The sequence below is a fragment of the Ambystoma mexicanum genome, chromosome 6q (assembly GCF_040938575.1).
Source record: "Ambystoma mexicanum isolate Mex_15411 chromosome 6q, UKY_AmexF1_1, whole genome shotgun sequence".
Taxonomy (NCBI): Eukaryota; Metazoa; Chordata; class Amphibia; order Caudata; family Ambystomatidae; genus Ambystoma; species Ambystoma mexicanum.
The window spans coordinates 1193104519-1193128653 of record NC_090937.1 but is presented as its reverse complement, the minus strand read 5'-3'; positions in this window follow the sequence as shown (position 1 = coordinate 1193128653).

Below are 24135 nucleotides of genomic sequence, written 5' to 3'. Positions count from 1 at the left end.
ATAAAACTGTTCCTCCCCTTGGAGAAGTGCAACACTTCTTTTGGAGAAAAGAATACCAAGCCAGAGGAGCACCACATATCCACATGCTTTAATGGATTAAATATGCTCCTAAATTTGGTCAAGACAGTGATGCCACTGTTTTACAGTTTATTGAAAAATATGTCACTTGTGAAATTCCATCAGAAGCCACAAATAGTGATCTTCATGCACAAATTTTACAATTTCAAAGACACAAATGTGGAAAATATTGTCGTTGCAAATACAAAAACAAAGGCAAATACTACACCAAATGCCGATTTGGTTTCCCTAGACCAGTTACAAATACAGGTCAAGTAAACAACCTCATGTCTTCAGTTAGACATAGTGTTAAAGGTAAGTCACCTAAAAATACATATTACATAAAAAGAAAAGAAGAAGAAAAATATATCAATGATTATAATGCAATCATTGCCCACTTATGGAATGCAAACATAGATGTGGAGTACATTGCAGACTATTCTACGGCAGTTGCACGATATGTCACAGCATACTTAACTAAAGCAGACAAGACAGAGCTCCAAGACCTCTCGAATGACCTGTCATCAGATAAAACAGTATCTCAGAAACTATACAGCTTGGGCATAAAAATGCTCACCCATAGAGAATGTGGATCTTATGAAGCAGCTGATCGTTTAACTGGTACTTCATTGTATGGTACATCTGAAAATATAGTATGGCTAAGTCTTGGTCCAGCTAAATCTAGAAAAAGAGTTCTAAAATCATATGAAGATATAGAAACAATAGCCAAACATGATCCCAACAGCCAAGACATTTTAAAAAACAATTTATTGGACACATACTACCCAAACAGAAGTAATACTTTGGAAAACATGTGTCTATACCAAATAGCCCAAAACTACACATACAAAAATAATATGAAACCTGATAAAAAAAAGGTAAATATAGAGTGACAGACTGTGAAGGCAGCTTAGTTAAACTCACTAAACCAAATTTAATTAATCATATCAAATTGTCATTGAAGACTCCTCAACATAAAGAAGTATATTACATGTCCCTGCTACAACTCTTCAAACCATGGAGAAAAGAAGAACAATTACTAGATAACTATGACTCATATGAGGATGCTTTCAAAGCAAATGAAAGCACTATAACTGATGTAAGCTTTACATAGTACAAAACAATGTTACACAATGAACAGCAACATGAAGAAGAACTCAAAGCTCAACTAGATAAGGATACTCCTGACAGTAGTCAACCTTCTGTAACAGGAAGCCAAGAACCACTGGGAGAACCACTAATAACAAATGAGGCCGAATTAGCTATGATAGAAGTAGAAAACACCATGTGTCAGTATGAAGATAAGGAAGACTTAACTATACTACAATCAAAACTAAACAATGAGCAAAGTAGCATTTTTCAAGAAGTAACAAAACAAATTGCACATGGTGTAAAACATGAACAAAAAGAATGTTCCTGCCATAATTATAAACCTATACTACTGTACGTCAGTGGTGAAGCTGGTTCTGGCAAAACATTCCTAATCAAAATCATTAGTAAGTTCCTTCAACAATTGACAAACAACAAACTGTCAGCTGCTGTCACTGCCCCCACAGGTTTAGCTGCCTACAACATAGGTGGTGTTACATTACACCGATTACTACTATTACCAGTAGAACACCAGAACAAATTAGACTATTACAAACTTTCTGCAGAAGCTGCAATGGAATTACGCAGAGTATTGAAACAAATGAAAATGCTACTAATAGATGAAGTGAGCATGGTCTCCAACCTGATGTTAGCTTTGATTCACCTCAGATTACAAGAAGTACTCAAAACAGACTATGAAGAGCTCTTTGCAGGAAAACACATTATTGTTTTTGGAGATCTGCTTCAATTAACACCAGTAAAAGGTGAACCTATTTTTAAATCATTAGGGCACAAACTCTGCCGTAAAACTGTTGGCAGCATTGGAAATGTCAACCTTTGGCTACATTTCCAATACAGAGAATTAACAGAAAACATGCGCCAATCTGCAGATCTAACTTATGCCAACATTTTAAAAAGTTTGAGAGTTGGTATACTTTCTAAAGAAGCAGAAGCAACATTGAAAACCTGGCACATTAATGCACTTTATGGCGATAATGCATGTGCTACAGATGTTATGGAACAATTAGCCCACAAAAATGTCAATTGTATGGCCTCAAGGCCAACTCTTGCAAGCTGTTTCAAATGCAATGAAATCATGCTAAGTAAAGAAATGCAACCAATAATGGAAATTAGCGCCACAGACAAACTAGATGTACATGGTATGACACTACCCATGTGTGACCAAGCCACAACAAGACTAAATAATTTAGAAAAATCAATCTCAAACACAGCAGGCTTAGAAAAGATGTTAAAATTATCCTTAAATTGCAGAGTAATGCTTAAACGTAACCTTGACGTGGACCAAGGACTAGTTAATGGAGCACTGGGTACAGTTGTTGGCTTTCAAACATACCCACGTGACAACAAAATTCAGTTTGTCAATATACTCTTTGACAAACTTTCAGAAGTAAAACGGATAGGACGCTCAACAGCTAGATTCCTTCTCTTCAAAGATATGTATGTACGCAGAGAACAATTTTCTCTAACTCTTGCATACGCAGTCACGATTCATAAATCATAAGGTCTTACCCTAGACAAAGCAATGATAAATATTGGTAACACAGTCTTTAAAGAAGGCATGAGCTACGCAGCACTATCACGCTTATGTACACTTGACGGTCTATTTCTAATCAACTTTGATGCAAGTAAAGTAAACGCTGATATTCCTTGCACTTTAGAATATAATAGACTTCGCTCACTATACACTCCCCATCTAAACACATATTCTGTTCCACAAAAACTAAAACGTTGTAAAAGAAAACTAAATCAAACAGAAATGCAACAGGACGTCACTGCAAATCCTCCAAAGAGAGTAAAAGAAACTAATACTTCATCAAGTACCACAAACAAAAAAGAATCAATTAGAGAAAGTAAACCAGGTACTTCTTTAAAGAAGGAAGACAAACTCCAAAAAAAGCAGTTAGATACAGAACTACCTGGACCATTTAAATTCTCAAATATAGTTGGTGTAAGTTGCTATGCAAATGTAGCAATGAATATTCTATTTCAATTACCACCAATTGTTGACAACATTTACTCACACAGTACAGACCCATTGTGTTTGCAAATGTTAGTACTTCACAGAAATGCAGCAAACAATCCTGACAACACATATGGGGCCTGATTCACAGAATGTTTTCCTATGGGATTGCGCCATTATAAAACGCTTCTGTGAATCAGGCCCATAGTGTTTTTGGAATAAGACGACAATTGGACTACTGTGCTGGAATGGTGAAATTCACTATAAACTCACAGGAAGATCCACAAGAATTTCTAATGTACTTACTACAAGTACTGGAAAACAAAAACATACCTATAAATGAAATCTTTCAGATTTCATACATGTGGAAACATACATGCACTCTCTGCAACAATGTGACACAAGAAGAAATCCCCAATGAACGCTTCATATATATATCAATACCAAATTGTGAATCCATTCCATTTCAGCAACTTGTAGAAAATACAAACCATGGTACATTATGCTCTACCTGCAATTCAGATAATCGCTCCACGTTAGTAATACAAACACATAGTAAATACGTAATACTAATGCTTCTACGTTACAATGCAGATGGTACCAAAAACAACTGCAAGCTGACTGGATTCACACATGGTCAAATATCACTTGGTAAGAAAACCTTCACAACAATAGGTATAATCTACCACGCAGGAGCCACAACCAATTCAGGGCACTACACTGCATATATAAAAAAGAAATGTGGATGGTTTGAATGTAATGATAGTACCATTACTCTAAAGCAGAGATTACCAGCAAATCTTACAAACGCTTATTTGATGTTCTTAAAACCAAAATTTGATAAATAAACTGTATTTAAACCTTTAAATAAATTTGTGTTAAAAAATATAAACTGTTAGAATACTTCAAAAGCTATCTAACTGCTCAAAGATTCTACAACAACTAATCAGATAAATGAATACCACTAAATTAGGCCAAAGAATACACAGTTAGAATACGCCAATTGGTAACTAACTGTCCCAAAATTATAAATTTGTGTTAAAATAATATAAACTGTTAGAATACTCCAAAAGCTATCTAACAGCTCAAATATTCTACAACAACTAATCAGATAAATGAATACCACTAAATTAGGCCAAAAAATACACAGTTAGAATACGCCAATTGGTATCTAACTGTCCCAAAATTTAACAATATCCAAATAGATAAATCAAAACCACTAAAATATATAAAAAAATAGACAGTTAGAATACGCCAATTGGTATCTAACTGCTCCAAAATTTTATAATATCAAAACAAATGAAGAATCTGTTACTGCTCCAAAAAAAATACAACAAAGCAAAGTATAAAGCATTAGCCAGAAACAACAAGTGAACACTGAAAACAAACAAACAAATAAACTGTAGCATAACAGAAAAAGGTTTTGTTTTTAATCCAACATGGATTTTCTTTTCTCCCACAGACCCAATGATTTTAGCAACAAATACAGAAACTGAGCAAATTGCACAGTACTCTGATTTGTACTCTACTAAATATGAGGGTCGAAAAAAAATAAAAGTATATTGCTTATACAATGTAATAAGTCATTACAAAATACTAATACTAACATGCTATTTTCTTTTATCACAGAAATGAAGAAAAACATGGACTCCCATTACTAGACCAAACAGTAAGTATACTATAATAAGGACAACCATAGCAGCATATCACATCCATAGTATCTAATACCTTTGTTCCTTATACATTTGGTTTTCACCCAAAGTTATAAGCAAATATGAATGTGATATGCTGCGGTGGTTGTTGCCAGGGCATAGAGTCTTGGGTGCATGGCCAAATGGCCATGCACCCAAGACTCTATGCCCTGGCAACAACCACCGCAGCATATCACATCCATAGAGTCAAACATTTCAACTATGATCTATGGGAAACTTTTAATGTCCGCGAACAATGTGAGTGTTCTTAGAACACTTTGAACTTGCCATCGAACAATACGGACACCGTTTTCAGGACACCCCCTACGAACATTTCAGAACAACGCGATAGTTCTTAGAACACTTTCAACTTAACAACGAACAATACGGACAGCGTCCTAAGGACACCCCCTACGAATATTCCAGGACACCGGGAGTGTTCTTAGAAGCGTCTTCAGAACACCACCATCTTGTTTATTTGCGAACATTTCAGGACACCACGAGTGTTCTTAGGACACATTCAACTTGACAAAGAACAATACGGACAGCGTCCTCAGGACACCAAACGACGAACACTCCCCGGACACCGGGAGTGTTCTTAGAAGCGTCTTCAGAACACCACCATCTTGTTTATTTGCGAACATTTCAGGACACCGCGAGTGTTCTTAGGACACATTCAACTTGACAAAGAATAATACGGACAGCGTCCTCAGGACACCCCCTACGAACACTACCCAGACACCGCAAGTGTTCTTAGAAGCATCTTCAGAACACCCCCATTTTGTTTATTTGCGAACATTTCAGGACACCGCGAGTGTTCTTAGGACACATTCAACTTGACAGAGAACAATACGGACAGCGTCCTCAGGACACCCCCTACGAACACTCCCCGGACACCGCGAGTGTTCTTAGAAGCGTCTTCAGAACACCACCATCTTGTTTATTTGCGAGCATTTCAGTACACCGCGAGTGTTCTTAGGACTCATTCAACTTGACAGAGAACAATACGGACAGCGTCCTCAGGACACCCCCTACGAACACTCCCCGGACACCGCGAGTGTTCTTAGAAGCGTCTTCAGAACACCCCCATTTTGTTTATTTGCGAACATTTCAGGACACTGCGAGTGTTCTTAGGACACATTCAACTTGACAGAGAACAATACGGACAGCGTCCTCAGAACACCCCCTACAAACATTTCAGGACACCGGGAGTGTTCTCAAAAACGTCTTCAGAACACCCCCATTTTGTTTATTTGCGAACATTTCAGGACACCGCGCGTGTTCTTAGAACACATTCAACTTGACAGAGAACAATACGGACAGCGTCCTCAGGACACCACCTACGAACACTCCCCGGACACCGCGAGTGTTCTTAGAACAGTTTCACTTTGCTTGCGAACAAAACGGACACATATTGCCTCCTTAGAACACCCCCTCGTCAGTTTATTTAGAACATTTCAGAACACCCGTGATGGCCGCAAACAAATCGAACGTCTAACACATAAAAAACACAACTTTCATCCTATCTCATACACTCCCACCCCCCCCAAACACTCCTACACACCAACACACTCTACAAAATACACATTTTGAACAAAGTTTCACCGCGCTGTCCGGGGAGGTCGGCGAATCCAAGATGGCGGGCACTACCGAAAAATCTGACGCGCTTCACGCTCCACGCCATCCAATCAGCGAACACTTTGCATGTCCGCGAACATCACGCAAGACGATTGGCCAATCAGGAAACTTTCCGCGGAGCGAACAGGGAAGTGTATCCGCAAACCGAACACAGATATCACTATTTTTTTTTACCTACTTTTTGGTCATTTTAAAAAAAACTATTGGACAGATTTTCACCAAATTTGCAAAAGCACGCTTTCGGGACCAAGCCGCTGCTCCTGGTCCAAATTTGGTGGAAATCCGTCCAGCGGTTTGGGCTGTAGGCGCGAGCAAAATTTGTTTCCCATTCACTCTATGGAGAGTGGGTATAATGTATACAAATATGAGCATATAGAGGGAAGGTAGAGTAATAAAAATAAAACTATGAGAAAGTGCTGATAACCATAATGATTATCTTCATGCACAGAAAGGATTGGTCTCTTTCAAGCCTGTATCTTCCACTATGTATATGTTTCATATGATGTGACTGGACCCTAAGTCTACAAATATAGTACCTTTTCAATTTTTACTTCCTGACTGTTACTGAAGAAAACTATGTGTCTTCGATATGTCAGTAAAGGATAAAAAGGGAGAGCCAGCCATGTGATGTCATCAGTGATGTCATCAATGACATTTGTGATGTCATCTTTGATGTCATGGGTGTTAGTCTTAGCAGTGCACGGTGGCGCGAGTTATGGTTGCTTATGTTACCATAACTGCCAAATTTCAGGGGTTTTTCGGTTTTACTTTGAGCCATAACGTTCCTTTAACAAAGTTTTTTCACTGAATTTCATAGGTTTTTAGTAGCGCAACTTAACCATAACGCCCCTTTAACAAAGTTTTTTCACTGAATGTCATAGGTTTTTAGTAGCACAACTTAACCATAATATCCCCGACTTCATATACATGTAACATAGAACATACTAACCCCCTCATAGTGATTTTCATGTCCGCGGACTACCGCCATGTCCGCGGACACATCGAAAATCTGAGCGTGGTGAATGTAAATTTAAATAGCGTGCCCCATTTCCCCTTTGAAGTTGGGTCTGAAAAGAGCCATGTTTTTTTTTTTTACAGATGCTTGACAGACACCTGTTATTTTGTATTTTTTTTCTTTTTTTTTTTTTTACTTTACTCCTAAAATCTTCACATAACCTTCTCCAAAGCAACCCCTACATTTCAAAATAGAAAGGCATTTCCCGTAAAAGATAAAGAAATGCCATCTTCTTTAAAATTAACAGCATTACTGGCATCAATATTCTCATTGTTACAGAAGAACATACCAGCTCTAAGCATGAAGACACACATGCCTCGGTTGATGACACACCTAGCAATATTTTGCTGAGGACAAAAAACTGAACTATTGTCCCATATTGCCCTAGGTAGTAATCCAGAAAAAAATACTTTTGCATTTGGAAGGATCTTCATTACTACTTGAACCAAGCGTTCCAAATCAGCCAACAAAGTAGGGGCACTGACGTTGCCCAAATGGAAAGCACCATAGTGCAAAATTACCACATGCGGACTGTTCATCGTGGCCATATCCTCACAAACTTGTACAATTCTCTGTACATTGCAATCAGTCACACTGCTCCACACCACCTCCACTCCTTTCACATCAAAGTTCTTTGCAACATGCCTGCATTCAGTATTCTGCTGTAAACCATGCACAAACATATCTCCGAGCACCAACATCCTGACTTTCTCCACTTCTGCCATCTTCACCACACACAGTCTCTTTCAACACAAATCCACAACCTCGACATCTGATTGGCTGATCCATACAGTCTTCTTTCCATGTTGGATTTCCTGGAAAAACCCGGATGTAGCACGCCCTGTCCACGAACAGCCGCGGTGTCCGCGGACGGCGGCCACTTTACTCTCTGTGCCATTCCCTCATTGCATACAGCTAAGCAATCACACAATACGAATAACGTCCTCAGAACAACCCCATTTTGTGATTTTTCGAACATTTCAGGACAATTATTATTTCATTATTCAACATATTAACATTACACATATTATACTTTCATCTTGTACTCTGCACACAATGCTATGTTTCTCCATTAGTAGCTCAGTATACTAGATAGAATCCCATAATACAATTCTATTTATATCAATGCATCGTTCAAAGCACTAATAACGGTATGATATTTATTGCAATATCCTTGACACTTTTTTCGAAACATTATAATAAAAATCCCTAGTACACAAATTCCATGAAAAGTACATACACACGTGATGTCATCAGTGATTTAATCAATGACATTTGTGATGTCATCTTTGATGTCCTGGGTGTTAGTCTTAGCAGTGCATGGTGGTGGCGCCAGTTATTTTTCAAAGCTTACCATAACTTGCGATTTTCAGGGGTCTTTCGGCTGTACTTAGAACCATAACGTCCTTTAAACAAACTTTTTTTAATATCACGCAAACAATATACAAACATGGCGTGCAAAAACCAACTTCTACAGATGGCTTTACACAGAATGTTGCAAAGTAAGAATTTATGCTCGTTCACAGTGAAGGTCAGCTGCTTCCACAACTTCTACAGATGGCTTTACACAGAATGTTGCAAAGTAAGAATTTATGCTCATTCACAGTGAAGGTCAGCTGCTTCCATTTTTTTCTCGGGCCCCGGAGAGGCTCACGAAGCGGACTATAAGGTTGTATTGTGTTTTGACCTTGACAGACAGAGATTGTGATGAACGACTTCTCTTGAAGGAGTGTTGCTAAAACGTAAGAGAAGATAAAGATGAAATTTCTGAAACTAAACCACTTTTATATATTATATCACTATGCGAAAGATCTTTGGCACACGCGGAGTCGTATTTTGGGACTGCACCACTCGTAGACAATGGAAATTGCAATTGTACTGTAAGTAACCCTTTAGATTACTTTATACCAAATATAATTACAATAGCGTAGCATTAAAGACCGCTCAAGTTGAACTTGTTTGTTGAAAGTGGCATAATGTTTTCTACCGTGCACTATCACCGCCAAATTGATCCCCTGTCATTTAGATGGCTCTGAAAAAGGCAGACGACACAGGGTGGGTTAATAGAAATAATTTAACCGGTCTATAGGCGGTCAAGCTCACTGTAGCCTGTGAAGTGGCACAGCGAGTACAGCGCTCGCTTTGACATCCGTGCACAGCTTGCTAACGCAAGTTTGAATCCCGGCAAGGCCAAACTCAGCCTTTCATCCTTCCGTGGTTGATAAATGAGCACCACACACCGTGGTTAATAATAAGCACCTCTTAGATACCTCACGGTTCTTAGCGCTATATGAATGGGAAAATATTATTATTTTATTATTAACATACGCTGTTGCACTATCTTCGATAGCAAATATTTTCACGCCCTAATAAATAAAATGATGATTTTTAATGAAGATCGGCTGGTGAGACTAATTTATGTTTTTTAAAACAGGTATGTGGCTCCATTTTGCCTATGTCACGATTTACAGACTCCAGCAGATGGGGTCTTCAACCGCCAGGTACGGGTCCAAATATGCAACTTCATGACCCTCACCATTGTATGGGACAATCGCCAAGGACCAATATGCCCTTACGCAGTACTAGTGGCTACAAACAACATACCAACCAATAGGGTGGTCTAATGGCTCGTTGTTGGAGCAACCTTCCGATTATCAGAGCGACCATTTACTGCTTTTATCATAAACCAACAGCCTATCTACCGCAAAGGAACAACGCGTGGCTCCAAATAAACTTTTGCTCATCGACAACAGAGACAATAGCAAATCGCTGAATATTCACTAAACATTTCATGTGAAATAAATGTACTTTACCAAATGTACAATCCTGCTGTTTACTTTTAAACCACAGTTTCATATTCCGAATTGTGGCGCACTCAGTTGTAAGCTGATCTAACACCCTCTGTACCGCAAAGGAACATCGCGTGTCTCAACATGAACTTTTGCGGATCGATAACAAAGACAAATGCAAATTGCTGAATATTCTCTAAACATTTGATGTCAAATAAATGTACTTTACAACATTTACAATCTTGCTCTTTGCTTTTAAATCACAGTTTCATATTCCGAATTGTGGCGCGCTGTGTTGTGACATAATGTGTGTTGTCTTCCGGGTTCTGTGTAAAGTCGCGTAGTACTGAAGACGACTGGGCGCGTTTCAGTACGCACCCTGTAACATCACGGAGAAAGGCGATGAATATGAATGCTTTGATAATATCAGGCTTAGGGGCGGGAGATATGATTTAGTGTCGCAAAAGCAAGTCAACCAGGTCAATAGCGCCAGTCATAGGATTATCACATAATGTTGGCGCACACCAGCCAGATTTATTATTTCTTTAGTGGACAAAAAGTCGGTTGACGCCCCTAGGAAATTGTACTATTAGCGGACAAAAGGAGTGCCCTTAAAACACTTTCACCCTGACAACGAACAATACAAACAACGTTCTCAGAACACCCCCATTTTGTGTAATTGCAACCATTTCGGGACACTGCGAGTGTTCTTAGAACACATTCAACTAGACAGATTACAATACGGACAGCGTCCTGAGGACACCCCCAGTTTGTGTATTTACGAACAATTAAGTACACCGCGAGTGTTCATAGCTAATTTTTACCTTCCTTGCGAACAAAAATGACACATACTCCGTCCTCTAAACACCCCACCATTTAGTTTATTTACAAAATGTCAGAATAGCCGTGTTCTCCGCGGACAAATCGAACGCAACAAAAACGTCTAGCACATAAAAAACAAAACATTGAACCTATCTCATACTCCCCCACCCTCCCCAAACACTCTTACACACCAACACACGGCACTAAATACAATTTTTTATCCACGTTTCACTGCGCTGTACGCGGTCGACTGCGAATACAAGATGGCGGGTGCCACAGAAAATCTGACGCGCTCCACGCCCCTCGCCGTCCAATCAGCGAACGCGTCGCATGTCCGCGGACATGACGCAAGGCCATGGGCCAATCGGGGTGCTGTCCGCGGAGCGAACAGGGAAGTCCGTCCGTGACGCGAACGCAGATATCACTATTTTTTTTGCCTTACATTTTGGTCATTTTTAAAAAAATACTACTGGACAGATTTACACCAAATTTACAAAAGCACGCTTTTGGGACCAGGCAGCCGCTCCTGCCGCAAATTTGGTGTAAATCCGTCCAGCGGTTCGGGCTGTAGCCGTGCGCAAAGTTTTTTCCCATTCAGTCTATGGGAAAAAAAAAAGTTTTGGGACCCCCCTATAACTTTTCCCCCCCTGGATGAATCGTCACCAAACTTTGCAGAAAAATTCAGAGTGACCCAACTACTTTTTTTGCAAAGTTTGGTGAGGATCCGTCCAGGGAGAGCGAAGTTATAAGCCGCCCAAAAAGTGCTCTACCTATGGAAACAGCAACTTAACCATAACTACATGGACACTACCGTAGCCATGTAATATATATATATATATATATATATATATATATATATATATATATATATATATATATATATATATATATATATATATGTATATATATATATATATATATATATATATTCAGTGAAAAAACGTTGTCAAAGGGACGTTATGGTTCCAAGTAAAACCGAAAAACCCTTGAAATTCGGCAGTTATGGTAAGCTAAGCAACCATAACTCACGCCACCAGCATGCACTGCTAAGACTAACACCCAGGACATCACTGATGACATCACATGTGTATGTATTTTTCATGAAATATGTGTACAAGGGATTCTTAATATAATGTTGCGAAACAAGTGTCAAGGATCATTGCAATAAATATCATACCCTAATTAGTGCATTGAACGATGCATTGATATAAATAGCATTCTATTATGGGGTTCTATCTAGTATACTAAGCTACTCATACAGAAACATAACATTGTGTGCAGTGTACAAGATGAAGGTATAATATTCGTAATGTTAATATGTTGAATAATGAAATGATAATTGTTTTCTTAATAGATTGTTGTGTTCTGTGAAATATGTAATAAGTAGCTAATAAAACACATGTATTACATAATTGCATTACTATGACAAAACACAAAGACACAAGAACACATACCAATATGGGTATGTACAGGGAAAGTAAAGTTATCAAAAAAGCACACGTAGTAGCAGAAACAATTAATAATTTAACTGATTATTTTCATGCAAATAAATGATTGCTCTGTTTCAAAGCTGCTACTTACCCTAGGTATATGTATCACTTGATGTGATTGGACCCTAAGGAAAGTAGTGTGAGTACAATGTATACAAATATGACCATATACAGGGAAGGTACAGCCATAAAAAAAAAAAACAGAACTATCAGAAAGTGCTCATAAGTCTATTGATTATCTTTATGCACAAAAAGGAATTCCGTCTTTCAAGCTTGTGTCTTCCCGTATGTATATGTTTCATATGATGTAACTGGACTCTAAGGGAATTACTGTAAGAACCTACTTGAAGGATACGTCTACAAATAAAATAACATTTTTAGTTTCTGACTGTTACTGAAGAAAACCACGTGGCCTAGATATGTCAGCAAAAGAAAAAAGAGTGAGCCAGACATGTGATGTAATCAGTGATGTCATCAATGACATGTGTGATGTCATCTTTGATGTCCTGGGTGTTAGTCTTAGCAGTGCACGGTGGTGGCGCGAGTTATGGTTGATTAGCTTACCATAACTGGCGAATTTCAAGGGTTTTTCGGTTTTACTTCGAACCATAAGGTCCCTTTGACAAAACATTTTCACAGAATTTCATAGGTTTTTAGTAGCGCAACTTAACCATAACGTCCCTTTAACAAAAGCAACTTAACCATAACATCCCTTTACAAAGTTTTTTCATTGAATTTCATAGGTTTTTATAAGTGCAACTTAACCATAATGTCCCTGTAACATTTTATTTTTACTTAATTTTAAAAGTTTTTATTAGTGCAACATCACCATAACATCCTTTTCAATAGATGAAGACCACTAACATCTTATGTCCTCACAGTGGGAACGCCGGGTGGTAAAAAAAACAAAAATATTTTCCTTCCTACACCGGGACGCCTGCGGCGTCCGGTGTAGGAAGGAAAATCTTTTACCAAGATGGCCACCATGGAAAGGGAAGGCGGGGTGTATAAAGAACACAACAGGGCATGAGCGGGGGTGGGGGGAACAGGGGAGACACATGGGCATGAGCGGAGGGTGAGAGGGAACAGGGTACAAACGGGGCATGAGCAGGGCGTGGGGGGAAAAGGAAGGAAACACGGGGCATGAGCGGTGATGGGGGAACACGGGAGAGATGAGGGGCATGAGCAGCGGGTGGGGAGGAACATGAGGGAGACACAGGGTATGAGCGGGGGGTGGGGAGGAACATGAGGGAGACACGGGGCATGAGCGGGGGGGTACAGGGCACACACGGGACATGAGCGGGGTGGGGGGAAAGGAGAGAGACAAGGGGCATGAGTGGGTGGTGGGGGAACACGAGGGAGACACGGGGCATGAGCGGGGGGAGGGGGGCTTCAGGAGACAGACACGGGGCATGAGCGGGGGATGGGGGAACAGGAGGCAGATATGGGGCATGAGCGGGGGATGGGGGAACAGGAGACAGATATGGGGCATGAACGGGGGTGGGGAGAACAGGAGACAGACATGGGGCATGAGCGGGGGGGTGGGGGGCAACAGGAGACAGACACGGGGCATGAGCGATGGGGTGGGGGCAACAGGAGAGAGACACGGGGCATGAGCGCTGAGTGGGGGGGTACAGGAGACAGACACGGGGCACGGGTGGGGGCAACAGGAGACAGACACAGGGCATAGGACACAGACACGGGGGATGAGCAGGATGTGGGGAGACAGGAGACAGACACGGGGCATGAGCGGGGGCGTGGGGAGAACAGGAGACAGACACGGGGCATGAGCGGGGGGAAGAGAAGACAGACACGGGGCATGAGCGGGGAGTGGGGGAACAGGAGACAGACACGGGGCATGAGCGGGGGGAACAGAAGACAGACACGGGGCATGAGCGGGGGTGGGGGGAAGGGGAGAGAGCCGCACGGGGCATGAGCGGGGGGAACAGAAGACAGACACGGGGCATGAGCGGGGAGTGGGGGGAACAGGAGACAGACACGGGGCATGAGCGGGGGGAACAGAAGACAGACACGGGGCATGAGCGGGGGTGGGGGGAAGGGGAGAGAGCCACACGGGGCATGAGCGGGGGTGGGGGGAGGGAGACTCACGGGGCATGTGCGGGGGGTGGGCGGGAGGGAGAGAGACAAACGGGGCATGAGCGGGGGTGGGGGGAGGGAGAGAGACACACTGGGCATGAGCGGGGGTGGGGGGAAGGGGAGAGAGACACATGGGGCATGAGCGGGGGGTGGGGGGAGGGAGAGAGACACACAGGGCATGAGCGGGGGTTGGGGGAAGGCAGAGAGACACACAGGGCATGAGCGGGGGTGGGCGGGAGGGGAGAGACACACGGGGCATGAGCAGGGGGTGGGCGGGAGGGGGAGAGAGACACAGGGCATGAGCGGGGGAGGGGGAGAGACACACAGGGCATGAGCGGGGGTGGGGGGAGGGAGAGAGACACACGGGGCATGAGTGGGGGGTGGGGGGAAAGGGAGAGAGACACACGGGGCATGAGCGGACGATGGGGGAGGGAGAGAGACACACAGGGCATAAGCGGCGGGCAGGGGGAAGGCAGAGAGACACACAGGGCATGAGCGGGGGGTGGGCGGGTGGGGGAGAGACACACGGGGCAGGGGGTGGGCGGGAGGGGGAGAGACACACAGGGCGTGAGCGTGGGTGGGGGGATGGAGAGACACACGGGGCATGAGCGGGGGGTGGGCAGAAGGGGGAAAGACACACGGGGCATGAGCAGGGGTGGGGGGAGGGAGAGACACACACGGGGCATGAGCGGGGGGTGGGCGGGAGGGGGAGAGACACACGGGGCATGAGCGGGGGGTGGGCGGGAGGGAGAGAGACACACGGGGCATGAGCGGGGGGTGGGCGGGAGGGAGAGAGACACACGGGGCATCAGCGGGGGTGGGGGGAGGGAGAGAGACACACGGGGCATGAGCGGGGGGTGGGCGGGAGGGGGAGAGAGACACGGGGCATGAGCGGGGGAGGGGGAGAGACACACGGGGCATGAGCGGGGGTGGGGGGAGGTAGAGACACACGGGGCATGAGCGGGGGGTGGGTGGGCGGGTTGAGAGAAACACGGGGCATGAGCGGGGGGTGGGCAGGAGGGGCAAAGACACACGGGGCATGAGCGGGGGTGGGGGGAGGGAGAGAGACACACGGGCATGAGCAGGGGGTGGGCGGGAGGGAGAGAGACACACGGGGCATGAGCGGGGGTGGGCGAGAGGGAGAGAGACATACGGGGCATGAGCGGGTGGTGGGCGGGAGGGGGAAAGACACACGGGGCATGAGCGGGGGGTGGGCGGGAGGGAGAGAGACACACGGGGCATGAGCGGGGGGTGGGCGGGAGGGAGAGAGACACACGGGGCATCAGCGGGGGTGGGGGGAGGGAGAGAGACACACGGGGCATGAGCGGGGGGTGGGGGGAAAGGGAGAGAGACACACGGGGCATGAGCGGGCGATGGGGGAGGGAGAGAGACACACAGGGCATAAGCGGCGGGTGGGGGGAAGGCAGAGAGACACACAGGGCATGAGCGGGGGGTGGGCGGGTGGGGGAGAGACACACGGGGCATGGGCAGGGGGTGGGCGGGAGGGGGAGAGACACACGGGGCGTGAGCGTGGGTGGGGGGATGGAGAGACACACGGGGCATGAGCGGGGGGTGGGCAGAAGGGGGAAAGACACACGGGGCATGAGCAGGGGTGGGGGAGGGAGAGACACACACGGGGCATGAGCGGGGGGTGGGCGGGAGGGGGAGAGACACACGGGGCATGAGCGAGGAGTGGGCGGGAGGGGGAGAGACACACGAGGCATGAGCGGGGGAGGGGGAGAGACACATGGGGCATGAGCGGGGGTGGGGGGAGGCTCGAGAGACACACGGGGCATGAGCAGGGGTGTGGGGGAGGGAGAGAGACACACAAGGCATGAGCGGGGGGTGGCGGGAAGTGGAGACACACGAGGCATGAGCAGGGGTGGGGGGGAGGTTAGAGAGACACACGAGGCATGAGCGGGGGGTGGGGGGAAGGGGAGAGAGACACGGGGCATGAGCGGGGGTGGTGGGGAGGGAGAGAGACACGGGGCATGAGCGGGGGTGGGGGAAGGGGAGAGAGACACAGGGCATGAGCGGGGGTGGAGGGGAGGGAGAGAGACACGGGGCATGAGCGGGGGTGGTGGGGAGGGAGAGAGACATGTGGCATGAGAGGGGGGTGGGCCGGAGGAGGAGAGACACACGGGGCATGAGCGGGGGTTGGCGGGAGGGGAGAGAGACACAGGGCATGAGCAGAGGGTGGGCGGCAGGGAGAGAGACACACAGGGCCTGAGCGGGTAGTGGGCAGGAGGGGAAGAGACACACGGGGCATGAGCAGGGGTGGGGGAGAGGGAGAGAGACACACGGTGCATGAGCGAGGGTGGGGGGGAGGGAGAGAGACACATGGGGCATGAGCAGGGGTGGGGGGAGTATGAGAGACACACGGGGCATGAGGGGTGGTGGGGGAAGGGGAGAGAGACACGGGGCATGAGCAGGGGGTGGGCGGGAGGGGGAGAGACACACAGGGTATGAGCGGGGGTGGGGGAGAGGGAGAGAGACACACGGGGCATGAGCGGGGGGTTGGCAGTAGGGGGAGAGACACACGGGGCTTGAGCGGGGGGTGGGTGGTAGGGGGAGAGACAAATGGGGCATGAGTGGGGGGTGGGCGGGAGGGGGAGAGACACACGGGGCATGAGCTTGGGTGGGGGGATGGAGAGACACACGGGGCATGAGCGGGGGTGGGCAGGATGGGGAAAGACACACGGGGCATGAGCAGGGGTGGGGGAGGGAGAGACACACACGGGGCATGAGCGGGGGGTGGGCGGGAGGGAGAGAGACACACGGGGCATGAGCGGGGGAGGGGGAGAGACACATGGGGCATGAGCGGGGGTGGGGGGGAGGGAGAGAGACACACGGGGCATGAGCAGGGGTGGTGGGGAGGTAGAGAGACACACGAGGCATGAGCGGGGGGTGGCGGGAAGGGGAGACACACAAGGCATGAGCGTGGGTGGGGGGGAGGGAGAGAGACACACGGGGCATGAACGGGGGTGGGGGGAAGGGAGAGAGACACACGGGGCATGAGCGGGTGTGGTGGGGAGGGAGAGAGACACAGGACATGATCGGGGGTGGGGGGAGGGAGAGAGACACACGAGGCATGAGCGGGGGTGGTGGGGAGGGAGAGAGACACGGGGCATGAGTGGGGGTGGGGGGAAGGGGAGAGAGAGACACAGGGCATGAGCGGGGGTGGAGGGGAGGGAGAGAGACACGGGGCATGAGCGGGTGGTGGGCGGGAGGGGAAGAGACACACGGGGCATAAGGGGGGGTGGGGGAAGGGGAGAGAGACACGGGGCTTGAGCAGGGGGTGGGCGGGAGGCGGAGAGACACACATGGTATGAGCGGGGGTGGGGGAGAGGGAGAGAGACACACGGGGCATGAGCGGGGGGTTGGCAGTAGGGGGAGAGACACACGGGGCATGAGCGGGTGGTGGGTGGGAGGGGGAGAGACACATGGGGCATGAGTGGGGGGTGGGCGGGAGGGGGAGAGACACACAGGGCATGAGCATGGGTGGGGGGATGGAGAGACACACGGGGCATGAGCGGGGGGTGGGCAGGAGGGGGAAAGACACACGGGGCATGAGCAGGGGTGGGGGAGGGAGAGACACACACGGGGCATGAGCGGGGGGTGGGCGGGAGGGAGAGAGACACACGGGGCATGAGCAAGGAGTGGGCGGGAGGGGGAGAGACACACGGGGCATGAGCGGGGGAGGGGGAGAGACACATGGGGCATGAGCGGGGGTGGGGGGAGGGAGAGAGACACACGAGGCATGAGCGGGGGGTGGCGGGAAGGGGAGACACATGAGGCATGAGCGGGGGTGGGGGGAGGGAGAGAGACACACGGGGCATGAACGGGGGTGGGGGGGAGGGAGAGAGACACACAGGGCATGAGCGGGTGTGGTGGGGAGGGAGAGAGACACAGGGCATGATCGGGGGTGGGGGGAGGGAGAGAGACACACGAGGCATGAGCGTGGGTGGTGGGGAGGGAGAGAGACACGGGGCATGAGCGGGGGTGGGGGAAAGGGGAGAGAGACACAGGGCATGAGCGGGGGTGGAGGGGAGGGAGAGAGACACGGGGCATGAGCGGGGGTGGTGGGGAGGGAAAGAGACACGTGGCATGAGAGGGGGGTGGGCGGGAGGGGGAGAGACACACGGGGCATGAGCGGGGTGGGCGGGAGGGGGAGAGACACACGGGGCATGAGCGGGTGTGGTGGGGAGGGAGAGAGACACAGGGCATGATCGGGGGTGGGGGGAGGGAGAGAGACACACGAGGCATGAGCAGGGGTGGTGGGGAGGGAGAGAGACACGGGGCATGAGCGGGGGTGGGGGAAAGGGGAGAGAGACACCGGGCATGAGCGGGGGTGGAGGGGAGGGAGAGACACACGGGTCATGAGTGGGCGGTGGGCGGGAGGGGGAGAGACACACGGGGCATGAGCGGGGGTGGGGGGAGGGAGAGAGACACATGGGGCATGAGCGGGGGGTTGGCGGTAGGGGGAAAGACACACGGGGCATGAGCGGGGGGTGGGTGGGAGGGGGAGAGACACATGGGGCATGAGCGGGGGGTGGGCGGGAGGGGGAGAGACACACGGGGCATGAGCGGGGGGAGGGGGGAGGGAGAGAGACACATGGGGCATGAGCGAGGGGTGGGCGGGAGGGGGAGAGACACACAGGGCCTGAGCGGGTGGTGGGCGGGAGGGGGAGAGACACACGAAGCATGAGCGGGGGGTGGAGGGAAGGGGAGAGAGACACACGAGGCATGAGCGGGGGGTGAGCGGGAGGGGGAGAGACACACGGGGCATGAGCGGGTGTGGGGGGGAGGGAGATAGACACACGGGGCATGAGCAGGAGTTGGGGGGAGGGAGAGAGACACACGGGGCATGAGCGGGGGTGAGGGGGAGGGAGAGAGACACACGGGGCATGAGTGGGGGTGGGGAGAAGGGAGAGAGACACACGGGGCATGAGCGGGGAGTGGAGGGACAGGGAGAGAGACACGGGGCATGAGCAGGGGGTGGGCGGGAGGGGGAGAGACACACGGGGCATGAGCGGGGGTGGGGGGGGAGGGAGAGAGACACACGGGGCATGAGCGGGGGTGAGGGGGATGGAGAGAGACACACGGGGCATGAGTGGGGGTGGGGGGAAGGAAGAAAGACACACGGGGCATGAGCGGGGAGTGGGGGGAAGGGGAGAGAGACACACGGGGCATGAGCGGGGGTGGGGGGGAGGGAGAGAGACACACGGGACATGAGGGGGGTGGGGGGAAGGGGTGAGAGACACACGGGGCATGAGCGGGGGGTGGGGGTAGGGGAGAAAGACACACGGGGCATGAGCGGGGGGTGGGGGGAAGGGGAGAAAGACACACGGGGCATGAGTGGGGGGTGGGGGGAGGGAGAGAGACACACGGCATTCGTGTGCAGGCGGCAGATCCCGCTCCTCGGCCCTCCGCTGGCCACCGTGTGGCCATGGCGTGAGCGGGGGGGCTGGAGGAACAGGGGAGACACGGAGCATGAGTGGAGGTCAGGGGGACAAGAAGGACACACGGGGCATGAGCGGGGGTGGGAGGAACAGGAGACAAACACAAGACTTACTGTGCAGGCGGCGAGGAACAAAGATGGCGGGCGTCTCTGAAGCCAGACGCACTGCACGCTTTCACTGCATCCAATGAGAATTGTAGGGGAGGATTGGTCCAAAAGACCCCCCCTTGCCTACATCCCCTCCCCAGGTGAGTACCATGGCTCATCAGGCGTCCCCTCCTTACCACCAGGGCCCAGGTGGTGGATGGCTCACCTGCTGAAGACATTGCCCAAACGTATTGAATTTAGTTAGGCCTCAGAAACCATTGTGCCTAATAAAGATGGGGTGAGCTTGGCGCGCTGCAGCGCGGCCCCCACCTTTGGAGAGTTTCAACTATCCCTGTGGCCACAGCTCCCTGGCAGATCCACTGTGAGCCCGTTCCCACGAACAAGACGGGCATGAGCTAGTGTAAGATGCCAACACTGTAACATTTCACTTTCCGCATTGTATCACTGCTCCCAACATGACCCGGCCAGCAGAGCCTGGGTGGAAAAAGAACTGTAAAATGGCCATTGGACAAAAGCAAAAGCTCCCAAATACTAATGCCAAAACTATCTGCAATGGGCGCATTTTCTCCACAAACCTCTTTGATTAGAAAACCTGTAAAATGTACAGATATGGCAGAATACATGTTCACATGGCATTAGCAATGAAACACCCACACCACTGCAGTTATGTGTAAATAGTAGAAGCGTCCCGGGGGGTTATTTGTTATGCGTATCATTGAAAAGTTCACACCCCACGGTCCCGCGCCATAACCGAACTAATGCTGCTAGAGTGCAAAGAAATACAAATGCAACCATACTGAGGGCTCATGTGAAGGACGCGCGAGAATGCACCCTTCATGTGTGTATGTCTAAGCCCCTTATGTGCTACTACCGTCAGGTATGGTGGCGAGTCGTTTTCTATGTGCTCCACCAACCTCACTACTACCTCACTTACTGCAAATATATATGCATATAACCAAATGTTGTAGTTGTTAAAACATAGTGTACAAATAATGTGCTCAGACTGGCTATATTTGAGAGACATTTAGCAAAGTTAAAATGTATGTTTTGGAATGATTCAAATGAGCATTGTATAGTATTCGAATGTTTATGATGCTTTCACCTAAAATCGGCAACACACGAGGAAGATATCTTTGTGAATATGTGCAAGGCCATTCCCCCTCCCTCCCTGCGAAGACTGCCAAACAAGAGAGCAGAGGCCCGCGCCGCGCTGCTCCACCTCCCCCAACCTGGCTGGAGCCACTTCAAAGATTTGTAGTCCCCTCTGCAGCACCCAAGGCCACGGCCTGCCACCTGCATTATTTACAGCCCAGCAGTAAACCTCTGCCTGAATACACAAATCCAGGGGCGCCCTCCCTTAAACCCCACAACCCACCGGATCACCTTAGATTAATGACCCTTGTAAAATTAGGACACCCAATATTATGGCAACAGCGCAGCAGCACATTCATAACGACTTCTAACAAGACAGGGGGACGAGTACCACCGGTCCCAGGCCCTGAGACCTAGCCCCACGACCTATGGTACCCGGTCAACAGGACACTGGTAACCATGCACTGATGAATCGCCATCAAACCCCTCTCAAGGTGCATTCCTCCTGTGTTGCATTAACCTGTAGAATAACCTATTGAAAGATTTACTAAAGAAGATAATATTGCAATAACTGAATGACTGCGGTGTGCATGGCCTAGGGCAAATAAGTCAGGAAAAGACATTCATCTCTGACACTGGCCACAGTGGCACAACAACACCGCCCGGATGAACCCAGCTGACCTGCCAGGCCCAGCCCAACCCACGAAGCTGACCATTGATGTCCTCCAGCCAAGGCCAACCACATCGCAGCAGCGCCTATAGCTAGTCATCGCCACCCAATCCCATTGAACTTGTGCCCCCTATAGTATGTAGGTTCTGATGACGTTTTCTGTAAATATATACGCCTGTCTTTGTTATTGTCAGGCAGAGCGCTCTCGGAGTTTGCAGAGTTCTTTGCATGCCCTATTCTGATTGATAAACTCCCATTTACGCTCACCCACACTCTGTCTTGGCCTTATTCCCATCCTGGGAGAGTCCTTCATTGTCTCTCATTGAGGGGAGGATCGTGCTGGTTGGGGACACTTGCCTTCAGAGAGCACATCAGATGTCAGCGGACATCACGCAAGCTGCTTGCCCAATCACCGTCCAGTCCGCAGAGCGAACAGGGAAGTGTGTCCGCGAAGCGAACACAGATATCACTAATTTTTTTCACTTACATTTTTGTCATTTTTTTAAAAACTACTGGACGGATTTACACCAAATAAAGCAAAGCACGCTTTCGGGACCAAGCCACCGCTCCTGCCACAAATTTGGTGTAAATACGTCCAGCGGTTTGGGCTGTAGGCGTGAGCAAAGTTTTTTCCCATTATGTCTATGGGAAAAAAAAGGTTTTGGGACCCCCCCTATAACTTTGCCCCCCCTGGACGAATCCTCACCAAACTTTGCAAAAATTCAGAGTGACCCAAATACTTTTTTTGCAAAGTTTTTTGCAAAGTTTGGTGAGGATTCGTCCAGGATTCGTCCAGGGAGAGCGAAGTTATAAGCCGCCCAAAAAGTCCAGGGAGAGCGAAGTTATAAGCCACCCAAAAAGTGCTCTTCCTATGGAAACAGCAACTTAACCATAACTACATGGCCACTACCGTGGCCATGTAATATATATATTTATATATTCAATGAAAAAACTTTGTTAAAGGGACATTATGGTTAAGTTGTGCTACTAAAAACCTATCAAATTCAGTGAAAAAACTTTGTTAAAGGGACGTTATGGTTACAATCAAAACCGAAAAACCACTGACATTCGCCAGTTATGGTAAGCTAAGCAACCATAACTCGCGCCACCATTGTGCACTGCTAATAATAACACCCATGACATCAAAGATAACATCACAAATATGATACCACTACTACTAACACTGCTCCTATAAAGCTTGATATAGAGTAACCATACCAAAAAAGTATTTTACTAAAAATGTTACGCCACAGAGTCCTTCATAATCTTATAAAAACAGGAGAGAAATCAAGTACAACCCTTAAAACCTACCCTAGAAAATTAATCTTAGAATCTCTCGTAGGCAGTGCAATCCTTCTCAAAAGGAAGTTATTTTAAACAGAATGAACCCACTAACGCAACTAACTACTAAACTACAAAAAAGACTTCTCAATAAACAAAATGTCAACAAAAATAACTTCTTAAATATCTGTGGAGGTGAATGGAGTCAAACCATGAGCACAGAACCATATTTTAATGAAGAAGAATACAAACAAAAGCAAACAAACACAATTGCCATACAAAGCAGTGGACGTGGGTATGAAAAATGTAATAATACCATAATGAAACAAGAAATGCTCCTTACAAAAATATTCCCAGAAAACTCACTTTCACCTCTCCATTCAACTGAACCAAAACGTCCAGTGTACAAATGGCTGTGCACGTCAATGTGTAACATTGCGAAAAAATCGGTCAAATATTTACGCTAGTTCCTCAATCAGTATGTGAAAGGCAAAGATAAATTCAAAATGAAACTACTACAAAATATGGATACCTGTCCAGTGCAGAAATACACAGGACTACAAGTGTATTCATTAGCCGGAATTTCAGGACCTATTTGCAAAAGCACCTTCCATCATATCAAAATGATATCAACACATCATTCACCTATTAGAAATCTAGTCCATAACCCGTACTATGCTAAAACTCCTCATTTAGCACTAGCCAATTCAAATAATCTTCTACATGGTATAGCCAAAGACCTACTCGAAGAAATAGAGCATATGCATAGAAAATATGTTGGAAGTGAAAGCCACTTACAACATGCAATAGCTTTACAACAGACTAGCAAAAATTGTACAGATGCCAACCTTCTA